Source organism: Microcaecilia unicolor, chromosome 14, assembly GCF_901765095.1.
Source record: "Microcaecilia unicolor chromosome 14, aMicUni1.1, whole genome shotgun sequence".
In the NCBI taxonomy this organism is placed as follows: domain Eukaryota; kingdom Metazoa; phylum Chordata; class Amphibia; order Gymnophiona; family Siphonopidae; genus Microcaecilia; species Microcaecilia unicolor.
This window is the reverse complement of record NC_044044.1, coordinates 35,930,342-35,947,952: the sequence shown is the minus strand read 5'-3', so window position 1 is coordinate 35,947,952 and position 17,611 is coordinate 35,930,342. Positions and strand designations below refer to the sequence as shown.

General features: G+C 46.3%; 1 protein-coding gene across 1 annotated transcript in view; it reads right to left on the bottom strand.

Moving 5' to 3' along the window:
- The window catches only part of TPM3 (tropomyosin 3), a 34,860-nt gene that overhangs the window by 15,111 nt on the left and 2,138 nt on the right, over positions 1 to 17,611 (bottom strand).

The following is a 17,611-nucleotide window of genomic DNA, read 5'->3' as shown; positions in this document are numbered from 1 at the left end:
TATACGAAAGGCGGAAGACATCGGGAACCTCGAGAAAAAAAAAAAAAAAAGAGAGAGCCCTGTGAAAGTCCAGAAGCCTGCAAGAGGCATATAGACGACTAAATAAAAAGAAACCAACAAGCACTCGGGCAAGAAGGACGGTACTGCCCGAAACAAGACCCCGTCTCCAAAACAAAGACAGAGAAAGGGTCCTAAGAAGGAGCTTGAAGTTGCAAGAAGCAACAGGCCAACGGAAGCACCATAATAACACCGAGTTCTATGTGAGAACTATCAGGATCACCTAGTGAGGGGGCACAAATGGAGAGTGCTGCAGCACCCGAAGAACCAGCATAAAATCCCATTCGGAAATGGCACGCGAAGGGCAGCATATGCGACCCACACCTCTCTGTAAACGAATCACAACCGGAAGAGCCGCTAAAGACGAGGTCTGTCAACGATCCTGAAAGCAAGCCAGGGCTGCCACTGGAACCCACAAGGAACCCAGCGCTAGCCCTTGATACTTCCTCCCGCAAAAATGCCAGGAAATGGCTCAGGGAGGAAGCAAAGTACTGGCAGGCACCAAGGAACAAGAGCGCTTCCTAGCCTGCAGCAGGGAAGCAAGGACTGAAACCAATAATCCTTCTTCCTCAGCTGAGCCCTCTCAAGGGCCAGGCCGTAAGACCAAAGAGAGAAGAATCCTCCATGACCACCAGGCCCTAACAGAAGAACCTTGAACTTGAGGGATTCGCATTAGCTCCCCAACTGCACAGCACTGGAGCCGTGTCCAGGCTGGAGAACAGGAGCATTGTATCCTGAAGGTCTCCCACTCTCCTGGCCTAACTTCGGTACGGGGGGAAGGCGTACAGGAGTGCTATAAGCGCCAGCCATCCCTAGACTGAACTGTCTGCTGGAAAAAGGTCATATCGTTGACTGATGCTGCTGGGTCATACAGGCATGTGATGTCAGCAGGTCAAATCGCCATCCATCAGCAGAAGCTTGCTAATGAGAGGTCAGATGGGCTTCCAGCACCAGATGGATTCACAGCTATCTGGATGTTAAAGCCTGATATACCACTATCTACCAAAGAAAAGGCTTATTAGTCCAGGACTCAACTAGCAAAAGGCTCCCTGCCCTGTGTATCAGTATTAATCCAGGTGGACTTCACAGGGTGGACTGCAGTGCCATTCAGTGAAATCTTGCCTAACTAGCTTCTGAAAAAGAATGTGCCTTGGTCTGGCAGACCAAGAGACCCTGGGGGTCAGAGTGGTGTGTGGGAGAGGAAACTCTAATTCCACCAACCAAAGAGAAGGCAAAAGTGCAAGAAGCCAAACACCTACATAACAGTACTTAAAAGATCAACTCATTGCCACACCAAAGCTACCCCCAGATCACACTTGTGAATGCCAGTTCAGCTACAAAGAAACCTTCAGTGATCCATTATGTCATACATGTACAGCATCATGACATTCTAGGAGTAAGTGAAAACTGGCTAGATGAAAGTGGGGGGTTACCACTAGGCTGATCTATGTCCAACAGGTTTCAACATCCAACATCAACAAAGACCAGGAAGACAGGGTGGAGGGGTAGCCTTCTCGATTCGGGATACAATCAAACTACACAATCTCCATCCCCAAGCTAAATGAATCAGAATCTATTTTAATCCATCTTGAAAAGGAGAAACCAATCTGGCTGCTCATGGTATACTGAGCACCTCGTAACACCACATTAACTGTGCAAGAACTCCTATACCCAATTACTCAAGTGACCCTGAATTATCCTAGGCTGGTGACTGGGAGATTTCTTTTTTTTTTTTTTTTTTTATTAAAATTGTCATCAAATAAACAGCATTCAAACTTCCAACATTTCAATTACAATTTGCTTTTCATTTGTTAAATTCCCCCCCTCTGATCAACCATATCTTACCCTCCCTCCCTACCCAGGTGGTGACTGAGTGCAATCATTATATTGTTCATAAAGTGTCCATATCTTGTTAAAGGATAGTACGGATCCTCTTCGCATGGCTGTTAGCTTGGACATTTGGTAAAGAAAGTCTACTTTCCTAGTTACCGACTGCAAGGATGGTGTCTCTACTTGCTTCCACTTTCGAGCCAAGCCTAGTTTTGCAGCTACAAAATATTGAATCGCCAGTCTGTGTTGCCAGCTTGGAATGGACGCTGGACGGAAATGAAGCAAACAGTTCTCCGCTTTCCATGCAAATGTGCTCTGTAATATGCTGTTAACCAGTTCCATTACATCTTTCCAATATATCTGTACTTTCTCGCAAGTCCACCAAATGTGGTAGAATGATCCCCTGTGCCCACAATCTCTCCAACATTGCCCCGAGACTCCCGGGTACATTTTATGGAGGCGCTCAGGCGTATAATACCACCAATACAACATTTTAAACCCATTTTCATTCACTGATTGTGCTAGTGATGGCTTAAGTATTTGTAATTTGCTTTCCATTCTGTTTTGGTGTATGTTGTCTGTAACGCATCTTCCCACTGGGTTTGATAGCGCACCTGTGGGTCGGTACGTCCCAGCAAGGCCAAATATATGCGAGTTATACCTCCCCTGCCTCCCCCTCTACTTATAGCTATCTCCATATCTGTTTCAGCTAGGTCCAACTCATCCTGCGCTTTCTTTTTAAGGAAGCTACGTAAGTTACAGTAGTATGTGAGATCTCTTTCTTTTAGACCATACTCTTCCTGAAGCTCTCTAAATGGAAGCATTTTTCCTTCTTTCCATAATTGTCCCAGTGTGCATAACCCTGCTTGGGCCCATATCTCAAATACCTTCTCCGATTTCCCCAGTGAAAATCCTGTTGCCCATCTTATAGCTGTTTGCCGATAATAAATCCTCTCAGGGAAGAGCTTCTTCCTCACTTGATACCATGTCCACATAGGATGTTTTAATCCAATGGGCATTTGTTTAATTATGGGGACCAATTCCTCTCCTGGTATCCACAAAATATCCCCAATTGCTCTCCTACCCAACCATGCTCTTTCCCAATGTAGCCATTTCTTGGCTGCTCCAGGGGACCATTCTGCCAAAATACGAAGTTGTGCCGCTTGGTAATATAAGTAAAAATTTGGTACCCCCATTCCTCCTCTCTCCCAAGTTTGGTACATCATAGTCCGCCGTACTCTTGGTGGGCGTTTTTTCCATATATATGCGAATATTTTGCGATTGAGTTTTGCAAAAAAGCTACTGGGGATTGGGATCGGGATTGCCATGAATAAGTACAACAATTTCGGGAGCAGCATCATTTTAATCGCATTAATACGCCCTTTCCAGGAAACATTAAGTCCTTCCCATTTATCCAATTCGCTAAATAATTCTTCAACTTTTTGGGGGAAGTTAGCTGCAAATAGTCCCTCTATTTGTGTTGTTACCTGTATTCCCAAGTACCGTATGGAATTTGTCGCCCATACAAAAGGGAAGGCGGCCTTAAGGGCCTCTAGTTCCTCAGGCGGTACCGTGAGATTAAGGAAGGTCGACTTGTCTAGATTGGGTTTAAATCCCGATAATTGCCCATATCTTGCTAGATGTTCCACTATCCTCTCTACCGCTTTCAGTGGGTTCGAGATTGTCATCAGAATATCATCGGCAAACAGCATAAGTTTATGTTCCCTTAAGCCCCTCACCACTCCTGTCACCTCTCTATCTTTCCTAATCATATTGGCCAATGGTTCCAATGATAGGGCAAATAGTAGTGGTGACATTGCACATCCCTGTCTGGTTCCCCGCCAAAGGTTAAATGTTTTTGTGTATGTCCCATTGATCTTTATAGTGGCCATTGGAGCCTGATATAGCAAACGTAGCCAGTTCAAAAACCTCCCCTCGATACCTATTCGTTGTAATGTTGCAAATAGAAACGACCAGTCCACGCGGTCGAACGCTTTTTCTGCGTCTATTGACAGCAGTACCGCCGGGGTCTGGTCGTCTCTCACCTGTTGAAGAACATGCATTAGACACCTTATATTGTCAAAGGTCTGGCGCCCCTCTATAAATCCCGCCTGATCTGAATGTATAACCCCTGGTAGTTGCTTCTGTAACCTTCGGGCTAAGATTTTTGTGAATATCTTATAATCCACATTTAGGAGTGATATTGGCCTGTAAGAGCTGCATAATTTCGGGTTTTTCCCTGGTTTTAATATTAGGGTTATCGCTGCCAGTCTCCAGGTGTCTGGTAGCTTCTGCAAGTCTTCCAATGCATTAAATAGTTTCTGTAATACTGGTATAAGATGTTTACTAAATAGTTTGTAAAATCTTGTGGGAAACCCATCCGGGCCAGGAGCTTTGCCATTTGCCATATCTGTTATTGCCCACCCTATCTCCTCCGATGTGATGGGTGAGGATAAATGAGGCGACCCCCCTCTTCCTATCTGAGGTAGCTCTGCCTCTTGCAAGTATTGCTCTATTTCATCTAGATCAGGAGTTTGTTCTGGTTCATATAGATTGGTGAAGTGAGCGAGAAATGCCTCATGTATGTGTTCAAGTTGTGAGATATAGCCCCCTTCTGCCGTTTGTATACCCCCTATATAATTGCGTTGAGACTTTTTTTTTTAACTTGCATGCTAATAGCCTACCCGCTTTGTCTCCAAACTCGAAATTTTCCTGTTGTACTATTTGCAGTTTGACAGCTAAATCTGCCATCTGTAACTCGTTCAGCTTTAATCTCAGTTCCTGCATTTTTGACAATTCTTTAGTGTCCTTGGGATCTTTTTTATGTTGTTGTTCAAGCTGTCGTAATTCTGTTCTAATATTATCTTCCTGTACTGCTCGCTCTTTTGTCAGATGGGCTCTCAACGCTATTAATTTCCCTCGGAGCACTGCTTTAAGTCCCTCCCATATAAATTGTGGGTGGATCTCTCCCACATCATTATATTCCAGATATTCCAGAATATATTTCTCTATTACCGGGATATTTTTAGTGTCCAATAGAAGCGTCTCGTCAATCCGCCAATATCTGGCACCCACCTGTCGGGCCCCTGCTCCTAGCTCTAGGACCACCGGAGCATGGTCAGACCAGGTACGAGGTTCAATGTATGTTTCCCGTGTTCTATTTGCCACTATCACATCCCCCATCCATCCGTCTATTCTAGAATATGTTTTGTATTGGGACGAGTAATATGTGTAGTCTCTTTCTTGTCCATGTTTGGTTCTCCATATATCTGTTAGGCCCCATCTAGCCATGAATCTCCTCCATATTTTCCTATCTGATTTGGCATACACTGCCTGGCCTGTGGAGTTATCTAAGTGTGGTTGGATCGTGAGATTAAAATCTCCACCCATTATTAGGTGACCTTGCAGGTGCTTTTGTATTTGCTGTTCTACTTTTTCTACAAACAGTCCCTGTCCCGTGTTTGGTGCATAAACATTAACAATTGTATATTGAACATTATACAATGACACTAACATTATCAAAAATCTACCTTCTACATCTTTTATAACCTTATTGACCTCCCAAGGGAGTGCGCTAGACAGCGCTATTAACACCCCCCTCTGTTTTGAGTTGTTTGTGCAAGATGAGAAATATATAGTGGGGTATCGCTTGTGACACACTAACTTCTCATAACCTTTTTTCAGGTGTGTCTCTTGTAAGAGTACCACATCTGCGTTCAAGCGCACCATTTCTTTGAATGTTAATTGGCGCTTCGTAGGGGAGTTCAGGCCCCGCACATTAAATGTTATACATTTGAACACTTTATCTCCCAACATCAATCCATAAGTCATTACTTATACACCACCTTTCCCTCCCTCCTCCCCCCCTCCCCCCTCCCTCCTTTCCCCAAAACCTGATATAGCACATCTCTATTGGAATCGAGATCATGCCTATAATGGTGTGGACTTCCGGTCCCGTTTACTTTTCCAGCCTGCTCAGTTTGTTTGATCCTTCTTTGTTGTTCAGTGTGTTCTAGCCCGATCCAGATTATCATATTATTAACACGTCATGTGTTATCTTTGTATTCCAATTGTAGTTGCTCTTTCACGGGCCTTTCTCTGGTATTATTGTCTGCTCTGACGCTTGTCTCCGCAGCCTTCCACGACCTTTTGAGACTCTCTGCCACTTCTGTTTGACATTTCTTTGAAATCCAGATGATGGTTTTGGCGTCGATGCTTTATCCACCTTTTCTTGACCCAAATATTCATGAGCCTCTTCTAGCGATGCCACCTTACGTTGTTTGCCTTCTTTATAAAATATTAGGGCAAATGGATGTTGCCATCTGTATTTTATTCCTTCTGCTCTAAGCTTCTCCGTCAACGGGCGCAGTTCTCCACGCCGTTTTAGGGTGGTAGCTGCTAGGTCTTGAAACAGTTCAATGGGATATGTCTCCCATGTGATTTGGCTGGTCACTCTAGCTTGGTGCATAACTTCTTCTTTCACTTTGAACTCCGAGAAGCAGGCCACAATATCTTTTGGGGTATTTGCCTTTCTTGACCCCAACGCCCGATGTGCTCGTTCTAGTCGGATAGTTTCTGGGGCTACTGGATGGTCAGCTGTGGAGAGAAGTTGGGCTGCTATTGCTTGCACTACTTTTTCACAGTTATTGTATTCAGGCAGCTCCGGTAGGCCTCGCACTCTAACATTGGAGCGTCGGCTTCTATTTTCAAGGTCTTCCACCTTGTCTGTTAGAAATTTCATATCCGATTGTTGTTCTGCCATATGTTTCTCTACTTCATTTAAAGTTTCTGCATGTTCTTCTAGCCCCATTTCTACCTCATTGACGCGATTCCCCAAGTCTTTGACTTCTTCCCTCAAATCCGCGCTCAGTTGCGCAAAATCTTGCCGCATCTCTTTTATTTCTTTTTTTATATCCTGGAGCCATGTACTTAATTGGTCCCATTTGTCCTGCGGGACCTCGTTTTGATCTTCAGTTTCCCGCTCTCTCTGTCTCGTCGGCGATTTCGGGTTAGATGTGTTCTCTTCGCCTTCTTGCTCTCCGGCCTGTATCTCTAACGCACGTTCCCGTTGGCGGTAAGCGAAGTTCGCCAAATCTGCCTTTTTAAGTTTTGTATCCGCCATCTTACGGATCGCGAATCTTTCGCCTCACTCTCTCGCAGCTTCCACCTTGTTTTGTGGATCGTTTGCTCTTTATATTAGCTCGTTTTCGGGCTGGAAGACGGGAGCTCCGCAATCAGACCGCCATTGCAGAGCGTGACGTCACCGGAAGTCGTGACTGGGAGATTTCAATCTACACATCAAAACCCCAGATACCACCACCACAGCTGCCTTTCTGGACACGATGAAAGCACTAGGATTCACACAGGTGATCAATTCTCCAACCCACAAAAAGGGTCACATACTACACCTGGTATTCTACAAAGTGGTCAACATCCCAGAATTCTAGGATAACAGTATTAAAATAACACACCTATCAAGGTCAGACCATTTTCTAATTAAAGTTTCCCTACGTGACCATCTGAAACAAATGGCACCTCCCAGAGTTTGGAAGGAGATCAGAGACAACAACACAACAAAAAAAAAAGCAGACTGTTGAGAATTTCCTAGAGGCCTTTGACTATTCACATGTGGATGAAAAGACATCTAGTGTCAGAACACGTTGACATTTGGAACACACACTTAGCCAAGACCTTAGAGAAAACGGAACCACTAAAAAAGCTGTTATGCCCCACCAACAAATGCTTGCCTTGGTTTTCTCCAGAACTTCGGATCCTTAAACGCAAAGGACGGAAACTGGAAAGGAGATGGCATAAATCTCACCTGGATGAAGACAGGCTAAACTGTAGGAAGCACACAACAAGTACAGCCAAGCCTTAACAGCAACAAAACAAAACACAATATTTCTCTCAATGCATTGCAGAGGCTGCCAATTCAACCAAGAAGTTCTTCAGTAAAGAGCCTACTGAAACCCCCACAACAAAGCCAGCCTAAACTGAACTACAATGATTTTGCTGCATACTTCGCCAACAAAATTAAAAGTCTCTGCCAGGACTAACAGGCAATCCACCCAGTCTCCAATCAGTTAACCAGGAGTGCACAAACTTGCCCCCTCCTGACAAAGACAGATGGGACACTTTTAACCCAATGACAAAAGAGAGCCTTGACAAAATCCTAAGAGATCTTTGACCAACTACCTACTCCCTCAACCCCTGCTCATCAAAGATGGTGCAGCAGGCAAGTATGAGCCTCATAGAAGGCACCACAAAAATTATGAACTCCTCTCTTTCTAACGGCCAACTCCCAACAGCATTAAAAAGGGTAGTGGCTCACCCTTTGCTAAAGAAAAAAACCTTGACCAGGACATACTTTAAAAGTTCTGACCAGTATTCAACATCCCATTTCTAGGGAAACTCACAGAAAAAAAAAAAACAGTCTATGTTCAACTCAATGACTGGCTAAAAGAGAGAAACTGGCTAGATCCATACCAATTGTCTTGAATGGATATCCCGTGAACCCTTGGGTCCTGCTGGAGGGCGGAGGTGTAGGTGCACCGCAGTCCTCCAAAGGACAGCCGAACAACCCCCAGACTTCACCCGCGGCGACCACCGTTCCCCAGGAGTTGAGCTCCCGGCTGCAGGCTGCCAACGGGACTTCCGGAACCGCAGGGCTTGACGGACTGACCGAGCGTGAGAGGACAGGAACCAGGGAGTGAGCAGGCTGGCAGAGGGTGAGGGCAGTCAGGAACTAATGGAGGTCAGGGCTGGCAGCAAGCAAGAATAGTCAGGAACGAGCAGAGGTCAATCCGGTCTGGTCAAGAAGTAGAGATGTCTGGAGACACACACGAAAGCCAAGTCCTCTGAAGCGAGAAGCCGAAGCAAGAATCCTGAGGAAAGCTGCTCCTTAAGTACTCCTCCCCATCAAGGAGCCGAGCATCAGCTGGGGAGTGCGGGAGCCCCTGAAGACGTCACCTGAGGACTATCCAGGATAGGTGCAGCGCTGGGCCTAAGGCGGAGCCCCGCTTTCCCCCACCAATCAGAACCCCAGGGCGTTGGCTCGTTCCCTGGACTCCACACCTGGAGGAGATGCTGGCGCCATGTTTGCTGACAGCATTGGCGCGGACCCCATGGCCGGCGACCAGAAGCAGTGTAACCGAGATGGACGGCGTTCGGGAGCAGTAACTAGATAGGTCGGTCAAAGGCATGAGTGAAGGCGGCCAACACTGGAGCATGTCCTCCCCGGATGCTGGACTCTTCAGGTGAAAGTCATGACCGTCCCCATGGCCGGCGATCGGAAGCAGTGTGGCCGTGATGGCCGGCGTTCGAGAGCAGAGACTAGACAGGCCAGCCAATGGCACGAGGGAGAGCAGCCAAGTCCAGAGCATATCCTCCGCGGACGCCTGGGGTGATAGGCCAGGGATGTGACACTAATCTAAATTCAGACCCGGTTATGGTCTTCATATCCCTACTAGATGATCTTCACAGAAACCAAGACAGGGGATTCCCCTTAGTGTTAGTACTGCTAGATTTCTCAGCAGCTTTTGACACTGAGGATCATGATATCATGCCAGCACAACTGATAGAAACAATGGAACAGTACTTGCTTGGTTTAGAACCTGACAGGCAACAATCCAAAATGTTTGGCAGCAACTCATCGCCACCATAAGCACTGACCTGTGGGGTACCACAAGGATTGATACTGTCACCTATTCCGTTCAATATCTACCTCAAGCCACTAGCTGAGCCGAGTCGATCAATGGACACAATCTACTAGATGACATGCAGCTACTCATACTCATTGTAGCAGATTTTCCCTGGTGGTTTTGAGGGAGGAGGCAACATTCTTGTAGATTATTTTGAGGCTGTAGCTTTTTTGCTAAGTAGAGGAGTGTGGTAGCCTTGTTAGTCCACTCTTAAGGTTATCAATAGAAATCAAAATAAAACATGGAAAAGAAAATAAGATGATACCTTTTTTATTGGACATAACTTAATACATTTCTTGATTAGCTTTCGAAGGTTGCCCTTCTTCGTCAGATCGGAAATAAGCAAATGTGCTAGCTGACAGTGTATATAAGTGAAAACATTCAAGCATTACTATGACAGTCTGACAGGGTGGGAGGATGGCTTTTTTGTTTGAAGGATTCAGTCAGGATTTTGAGGTGCCTATCGCTGTCCTCTGGGTCAGAGCAGATACGGTGGTATCTTGTGGCTTGGCCATGAATAATGAATTTTTTTGTATGTGGAAGCTGGAGTTCTGGAGGTAGCTGCATTTGTCTGTGGGTTTCTTGTACATAGATGTTTGTATATAGACATTGCTGATTGAAACTGTTCTGTCTGAAAAATTGACTTTTTCAGGGTAGTAGTCAATTTTGAATCTGATTGTAAGATAGTATGTATTGAAAGAATTGTAAAATTGTTTTAGGTTTTCTTACCACCCCAGTCCAAATCATAAAAATGTCATCAATATACCGGTATTTTAGGGATGTGGTCTGATATGTACTCAAAAATGTCTCTTCCAGTTCAGCCATAAGAGGTTAGCATATTGGGGTGCTGCCCTGGTGCCCATGATTTGTAGATAGATATTGTTAAAGCGGAAATAGTTGTGAGTTACAATAAATTTGATTAATTTTGTAGCAGTTTCCAGTGAGTATTGAAGGTCCAGGGTGGATGTTTTTAGGAGTCTCTCACATGCAGCTATGTCATCTGCATGGGGAATGTTTCTGTATAGTGATTCTACACCCATTTTATTGCTATTGATTACCTTTAAAAGTGGACTAACACATCTCTCTACTCATACCTGACATCAAAATCTCTTTTGGGAAGTACGAACTCCCCCTCAAATCACAAGTCAAGAGCCCTGGAATACAGTTAGATTCAACACTTCTGATTCCCTAAATCCAAGCAACCTTCAAGAGCTGTTTCTACTATTTGCGACAGCTACGCTGCCTCTCTCCTTACATCGATAACTGTCTGGCTTACAAACAAAGCCGAGGAGAGGACAAGGAATTATAATTCAAGGCCGACTGGCTGCACACAGTTTACATCAAGGGCTCTGGATTTGGCTCATACCTTTCTCAGTAGTTCAAAGCAAGTTATATTCAGGTACAGAAGCAATGGTGAAGCAAGGCAGAATTATGCAGTACTGCAACAGGTATGGAAATGGGCAGAATCTAGTCACCATTGCAGGAATCTTTTTCCCACTCTTCTGAAGTTGAATGGATTTTTACACCAAGTATCAAAGCACACACTGCTCATCTATTTGTCTTCTGGGTTTGTACACAGTATTTTATTTACCAAAGATTAGTATCTTTAACTTGCTCTAGGACAAGTTTACTATAGTAAAGGAATGGGTGCCAAGGGTTTCCAGCAGTCACTGCACAAAGAGGTGGGTACCCTCTTTGCACAGTTACTGCATCAATTGAATCATACATAAACTTACTTAGTTAGCAACTCAAACTCTGAAACTATCAGCAACTCTGCTCTCTTCAAGCTGTGGAAAGCCAAAAACCAAAAGAAAAAAAACACTTGGCAGATTTCTTTATCCCATTCTACCACTTTCTACATGTTGCATAAATATTAACGAATAATAAAAAGGTGGGAATACAAGCCAGGCTATGCAAAGACTGGATCCAAAACGAAATTTTAAAAAATAAACAGCATTTATTAATTTTCAAAACAATGATAATAAAACAGTTACAGACAAGTGTTTGGCCCTAACACTTTGATCGCTTCTCTGTAGAGAACAGTGGCAGACGGATTATTTACCAAACGGTCTTTTTAAAGACCATTTTTAAGTCCTTGTCTGCAGATTTTTCATTTACGACTTGAGATTTATTACACAAATTGATAATCTTATTTCATTATTTGATCTCAGTTACAAGCCTCCTGATGTAGGCCTTCTGTGCAACTGTTTTATCATCATTGTTTTGAAAATTAATAAACGCTGTTTATTTTTAAAATTTCGCTTTGGATCCAGTCTTTGGATAGCCTGGCTTGTATTCCCACCTTTTTATTTTTCATTTTACGCTCTGTGGGATCTATTGAGTTCTCCACGCACGTGGATTCTCTTTAGCATAAATATTAACGTGCACCAAATTCCCATCCATGGTATCACGGGACACGAGCAATTATGTACTACTCATTCAATATGAGCCATAAGAACGGGCGCCCAACAGCATGTTCCTCTGTAAACCTGCACTAAATACCTACTTCCCTTCTTCAACACCAGAAGTGACCCAAGGAAAAAATGTGTGTATTTTCAGCTTCTGGCCAAGGGATCATTTCCAGGAGCTGTGCCAACACGCCCTCCTCTCAGATCCATATCAGAAATACACATCCCCAGAGTTTTATAAATTACTCTAGGATTTACTTGCGCCAACAAAAAAAAAGTCACAATTCCTCTTACCTCACCAAGGTGCAGTCCCCTCATTCCCTTCCACCCCACACCAGGTGATCTAACTATTCCTCATCCCCAACACCAGGTGAAAGGTTCTTTAACTGCCTCAAGACCACAGAATAGTCTCACAAGCGGAGAACCAGTACTAAAGCCAGGTGACTAGAGCACTGCATTTGTGAAAGCCTGTACAGCGCCAATCCAAAGCGTAACTAGCAAGTTTTTACAAAATAAAAAGTACTACCAACACCTCCACCTAGATCCCTTTTGCACCAAACGTCAACACATTACTACTGGTTGGAGTATTTCCCCCTTCTCCCTCCCCTCATGTTCTTAGAGGTGGGGGGCGTGATTCCCCTCCCCCATATTCTCAGGGGGGGGTGCTTTCCCCTCCCCCCACGTTCCCAGAGGAGGGGCGCGCTTTCCCCTCCCCCCCACGTTCTCGGAGGGGCATTTTCCCCACCCCCCACTTTCTCAGAGGAGGAGGGGTGCTTTCCCCTCCCCCCACATTCTCGGGGGGGGGGGAGGAGGAGCGCTTTCCCCTCCCCCCACGTTCTTGAGGAGGAGCGTTTCCCCCCACGTTCTAGGAGGAGGAGCGCTTCCCCTTTCCCCCACGTTCTCGGAACACTTTCCCCTTCCCCCCCCCCCCACGTTCTCAGAGGGGGGGCACTTCCCCTTCCCCTGTTCTCGGGGGGGGGGGCTTTCCCCTCCCGTTCTCGGGGGGGGGGCGCTTTTCCCTCCCCTCCCGTTCTCGGGGGGGGGGCGCTTTTCCCTCCCCTCCCCCCACATTCTCGGGGGGGCGCTTTCCCCTCTCCTACGTTCTCAGGGGGGGCGCTTCCCCTTCCCCTGTTCTCGGAGGGGGGGCGCTTTCCCCTCCCGTTCTCGGGGGGGGGGCGCTTTTCCCTCCCCTCCCGTTCTCGGGGGGGGGGCGCTTTTCCCTCCCCTCCCCCCACATTCTCGGGGGGGCGCTTTCCCCTCTCCTACGTTCTCAGGGGGGGCGCTTTCCCCTCCCCCCATGATCTCGGGGGGGGGGGCGCTTCCCCCCATGTTCTCAGAAGGGGGGCGCTTAATCTGCCCCCAATGTTCTCAAGGGGGGGCGCTTACACCTCCCTCCACGTTGTCATGGGGGGCCCTTTCCCCTCACCCCCCCCCACGTTGACGGGGGGGCGCATTTCCCTTCTACCCCCTGTTGGAGACATTCCCTGACTTGCAGCCTCTCTTTCTTCCTTCCTCACCTGCTCCCGCATTCGTTTCTCCTCTTCCAGTTCCCGCTGGAGCCGCTCAGCGACCCCCTCCGCCTCCTCGGCCTGTTGCTGCAGGACCTGGATCTTACGCTTCACCGCCTCGATGCTGGTGGCCCCGGCCATGGCTGTCTCTGTCTTCCCGGCACTGCCGCACTGCTGGCTTCCGGCCTCGCCCGCCCTGAAAACCCGGAAGTGACGCAACCACGGAGGCGACGCAACCCGCGCGCCGGCCTTTCAGCATCCGATCCCGCCTTAGACGGCGAGGGATCACACTGAGCATGCGCACAACCTCCTCTCGTGCAGCCTCCTCTTCCCAGCCTCCTGAGCATGCGCGGAGCAAGCACCACTGGGGCAGCACGTGCTGCTGCTGTTCCAGGGCAGCTGCAGTGCAAAGGGTCTGGGCTTCCTGCTCCTTTTCAACTCATTTACTCTGAGTGATGTACATGAACCAGGTAGCATGGAAGCTAGGAAAGGCAGAGTCCCTGGGAAAGATCTAAACCAAGGGGGTAAAGGGTTGGGTGGGGGGAGGTAGTTCCTCTCCGCTCAGTGACAGGGGACATTAAGAGGCTCATTTTCAAAGCACTTAGCCTCCCAAAGTGCTTTGAAAATATGCCTTCAAGTCTTCTTTAGTACTACCAGGGACATAGCCAGACTTCAGCGGGAGGGGGAGCCAGAGCCCGAGGTGAGGGGGCACATTTTAGCCCCTTCCCCCCACCGTCAGGTACCTGTGCTGGCGAGGGTCCCCAACCTCCGCCAGCCAAAGTCCTCAGCCGCTCTCCGGGCCGGCGCGTTGCTGCAGCTGATGTGGAAGTCTAGGATTCTGTCCTGCACGTTGAACGGATAAGGGTTCTGGGAGAGTGCTCAGAAAGGAAAGGGTGAATTTTGGTGATATTATAGGGAAAGAAATGACAGTTTTTAGCAGCCTGTTGAATATGTGCAGAGAAGGAGAGAGAGTCAAGCTAATGAGACAGGGAGGATGAGAGTATTAGCCACAAAGATAAGAAGCTCAGTCTTGGTCATGTTAGTTTCAGATGGCGGTGAGACATCCAGGCAACAGTGTCAGACAGGCAGGCTGACACTTTGGCCTGGATTCCTACTGAGATTTCTGCTGTGGAGAGTTAGATCTGGGCGTCATCAGCGTTAAGGTGATACTGAAAACCATGGGATGAGATCAGAATACCAAGGGAGGAAGTATACATGGAGAAAAGAAGAGGTCCCAGGACAGATTCCTGAGGTACACCAAATGATAGTGGGATAGAAGTGGAGAAGGAGCCGCCAGATTGAAGTGGATCAAGAATAGCTTGGGATGAAAGAAAGTCAATACAATGGCGGTGAACAGCAAGTATCTTGGATAGGAAAGGGAGGAGGGAGGTGGGGCAATAGTTGGAAGGACAGTGAAGGTTTTTTGAGGAGAGGCGTGTCTATGCCGAAGCCAGCATTCCTCCCCCCCTGAGGGTCACCTGATCTTAGCCAAAAGACATCTGGAAGCCCAGGGCACCTGGAGAGAAGGCCCTAGGAGGATCGGGGTGGACCTGGGAGTCACCCCGGAGAAGGCTGCAAGTCCTCCACAGCAGCTCCCACTGCAACTCTAATGCTGGCTATCTCACGTTACCCTTGTGTGCTTCAGGGGCATAGTTTACCCCGTATTGTACATAACTGTAAGGTGCTCAATTATCCAATAGGTGTGAGGTAAGCAAATATTAGATAAATGAGACCTACAAATGTGTTATGCAGGAGTGGATGAAGCTGTTCCTTGGTAATTGGTAGTTCTATGTTATTTTACATTTGTTTTATTGTAAACCACATAGAAATATTTAAAGAAAGAAAGAAAAGAACAATAAATAAATGCCTGCCTCACCTCCATCTCTTCCAAGGAATGTGAATTCTGATACCCCGACTCTGCATGATTTAAATCTGCTGCTGTTCATCACAGACCTGGTCAAGGACACTTTGTCAGATTCCCAAAAATATTTACTGACGATACAGCAGAGCATTTAATCTTGTCCTAATTCCAGGCAGCAGCTGGGCTGCATTCTGCTGACCTTTAGCTGCCTGCCTGACCGGGGAAAGAGGAGCTGTACAGCAGTCTTCATTGTCTGCTGGGAAACCTGGCTGATAACAATCTTCATCCACATCGCTGCAGCCAAAAATAAAATCCATCTACTTTAGTCATACAAACGCTGCCTGCCACCCAAGGCAGCAACAGGGAGTCAAAAGCAGAGTTAGAACACACAGTCCAGGCATGGGTATGAAAATGAGCGACTGTATCCTTCTGTGTCCCTTACGTCCTGCTCCTGTACCTGGAGCTGACTTCATGACTTCTGAAGAAAGCAGGAGGTGGTGAAAGTTCCTATCTGTATGGACACACTTTGCAGTTGGTATGACTTGAAATCACTCTCTCTCCTCGTTTACTATTTCCCTTTCTCATTTCCAGTTGTATATTTTAATTATTGGACACTGCTTTGCTGTTTACCCACAAAAGGCAGTATATTGAATCAAAGAGATCATAAATCTCATCGTACTCAGGACAGAACCTGTTCATTCCCGTTGTGGTAGGCACAAAACTAACAGATTTGGAGAAATTGGCCGCCAGAGAGGCATCCTGTGAACTCCAGAAGGAGGCTGGCTTTTTGCACAGTGGAAGTACTAAGGTGAAGACGAGCAGTACATTTGAGACACGGGAATTATATCCAGCACAGCCAGATCAGGAGTGAAGTTCGTTCCTGTCATGGTATACCGAAAACAAAGCCATTGGGAGGCACAGCCTACACAGGAGGGATGTGTACATATCGCTTATAGACACACGTATGAGTAAATGACATTGGGGCAGGCTTAATGTGACTTAAAGATGTTTGTGTTTATTAAAACTACGAATCGCCTTTTTAAATGAGTAAATCTGTACATTAAAAAAAATCAATCATCAATATTAAAAGAATGCCATTCGATGATAGGATAGATCACATTCATAAGAAGAGCAGACTCCTGACATAACAGTAAATCTGTCTACCGAGTACAGCATTGCCTCCAGGACAACCCCCAGAATCTAAGCCTAGACAAGGGAACACAAGTGTTTAGAACATTCTGTTCTAATCTGATGTCACAGGTCAAAGTATTCCATAAAAATGGTGCTATGAAATAGAAGGCACATCTTGGCGTGACTTCCCAGTAAGCCTGATGAGGATTGGGAAGAATCAATCTAAAGATTCAGAGACCGCAAATTGTGCGCAGGGACATAAAGAATAGGAAGTGAAGCCAAATACCCTGGTAGGCCAGTATGGATTGCCTTAAAAGCTAGGATAAGGATTTTGCACCGAATTCTAAAATGAATGGGGAGCCAGTGGAGCTTTTGAAGTAAAGGGGTGTTATGGTCCCTCTGACTGGCAGAGCAAAGTATTTGTGCCCCAGTGTTCTTCAGCGTTTGTAAACGTTTGGGAGCCCGGCGTAGATGACATAACAATAACCCATCCAGGATCCAATAAATGCATGAAATAACTTATGTAGAGCATCAAAGTCCAGTAAGTAGAGGAGTAGGTTGTTTGTTAGCATGGGACGCAAAGGAGAATTGGACAAGTTCCTGGAGGAGAAGTCCATAAAGAATCATTAAGTAGACTTGGAAAAGCCATTGCTGATCCCTGGAAATTAACTTTGGGAATGGCACAGTTAGGAGATCTAGCCCTTAGATTGTAAGCCAGAATGGAAATTAATGATGGGAAATAATGCAGTGAGGCTTAGAAAAGTGAGCAATCAAATGCAAATCTATCTGCACATCTAAGCTTGTGTTTATAGAAGTACATACATGAGCTGTGTGTGTGATTGTGGAGGTTTACAGTTTATGCACATTAATCTGTTATGGTAGGTTTGCATGGCAGTGTGTATGCGTACATATTGGCTTGTCATGTATACATCATACATGCATTCATTAACCTGCCATACATTTTACATATGCACTCCGGGACCTGCCATATGTCATACATGCACACACGAGCCTGGTCTAAGTATGTCATAGATGCACACCTGAGCCTGCAGTATGTAAGTCATACATGCACTCTTGGGCTGGCCATACATCATACATACACTCCTGGACCAGCAG